Below are 2,138 nucleotides of genomic sequence, written 5' to 3'. Positions count from 1 at the left end.
GGGAGGAAATGGACATATTGATAGATTCCTCCGCTTTGAACTGCTTGCAGAACTTGCCTGGACTATGTATCACTTGTATACATTGTGAACTATCTGTTGGTACAGCGAATTGTGGTAGTGCTGGAGTATCTTTGCTGATGGTGTCACCGGTGATACAATTTTTCAAAGGAGCCATCAATTGGCTTAGTGTCATGGCATTTCTGTATCCTCCTCCCTTCTGCTAGTGATGGTCTAAAATTTGGGGGCCAACAGAGGTGAGGCAAAGAACCTCACCCCCCCATTGGCACCAAGGCCAAATTTGGGGGCCAACAGAGGTGAGGCCCAGAGCATGAGCCCCACACACAGGACATCAGGGAATGTTAGCAATTCTTAATGCAATGATTGTGAAGATTTGTCAGGATAAATAGCAGAACAGTATCATAATTTTTGATGCTTGTGATATTATTGTTGCTCCTTTTTCCAGTCATATGTGAAAAAATTATAAGATTTTCAAGCAGGTACAGAATCCAGCTCAGGTACATGAAGAAACCAATGTATTTGGGAGCTTTCACTATAAGCTCTGAACAGCTAGAATTCTCAGCACTAATCTTCATGGCCTGGAAGACACTCAGGAGGCAGGTGCTGCCAAGGGACACACCCCTGCCCACCCTGTGAAGATAGAAAAGCAGCTTGCATCCAAAATCACTGAGGAAATCTTTCACTCCAAATGCTGCCACTGTCTGATTGTGGACAACTTGTTAGCCCTCCTAGAGGGCTAACAAGTTGGACACAATCAAGTGTTGAAGAATCAAGTCTGTGTGTCTTACCTTGAACCTCATGAGGTGATGGACCAGGTAATGGAGGAGAACACAAGAATTACCCAGAGCTCCAACCACAAGAAGATGATGTGACAAGAAGATGATACCTACAGCCACATCACTGGCTGCCATCCTGCCAGTTCCCTGCTGTCCCAGCCAGAGGGTCCTGGAGGGAAACAGGAGGCCTGGGCTGCACGTGTCCTGTCAACCAAAACCCAGTATTGCCCACACTCCAGAGTTACCACTGTGAAAACTTACTTAAGATTTTATTTTCACTATCAGTTTTTAATGAGATTCATGACTACTTAAGGCAGGAAGTGTGTATAAATCCCTGTTGTGAAGGCAGAACATGGTGATTCCTGAATCTTCATGATATAACACAGGGGCTGAGATGACCAGGAGAACTTCTGCACACACATATTTTGTCTCTGTCCAGATTCATACTCTGATCAGGTGCACAGAGAGGTCTTGAAACTGGCTTAGCATTAATTAAGAGCATAGCATAAACAGCAAGCTTCCCTAAAGGTCGTGAGTAGGTTCTTCTATCAATCCAGCTCATATTTACTTTCATTTGTCTATATTCCTATGTCTTCAAAACCAATGGTATTTTTTAACTTTTCATTATAAAATATTTTGATTTAGATGTAAATAGTTATTCTATGTACAAGGTCAATTGTGGTGAGCCGTTCTAATTAGACCATGGCCGCCATTAGAAGATGGTGCCGGCTTCCACTGTGGCCTGTGATAAACAACTCCTAATATGGAGAATTGGCACGCAATCCCTTACCACCCTATGAGAAAGGTCCACGTGGCAGCTTAAGATTGGTATGCTGGAGGCTTTATTAGGCTGTGCTTGGGCGCTCGGCGGCGGGTCACTAGAAGATGAAACATGAATCAAGGCCTGAATAAACTGCTGAAGGAAGAATCCTGTGTCGTGTTTTCCCTTGCCGGCGAGGGGTCGCGGCAGTCAATTCTGAAGGAACATTTTGATATTTTAATAACTGCAGATGCACTGAGGGAACTCTAGCCCTACAGGCACCTGTCACACGGTGAGCTACCTGCAGGAGGCAGGACTGGCTGCACATCAGGACAGCTGCCCATGACTCCTACGGTTGTATGTTAGGAACACAACTAAGTGGCCACTGTCACAGAAACTTTGGAACATTCCAAGGCCATGTACTGTTTCTTGGAATATCAAGAAGTAATACGTGATTAAAGAGCTTAGTGTAGGAACAAAATATTCACTTCTTTAGAAGACACAAATGTGAGTTATTTAATATCTAAAAAAATATTTCAAAGAGGTAAGATTAGTAAATGATATTGCAATAGGTGCGATTCATG

The sequence above is a fragment of the Marmota marmota genome, unplaced genomic scaffold (genome assembly GCF_001458135.2).
Source record: "Marmota marmota marmota unplaced genomic scaffold, marMar, whole genome shotgun sequence".
Classification (NCBI taxonomy): domain Eukaryota; kingdom Metazoa; phylum Chordata; class Mammalia; order Rodentia; family Sciuridae; genus Marmota; species Marmota marmota.
This window is presented reverse-complemented; position numbering follows the sequence as displayed.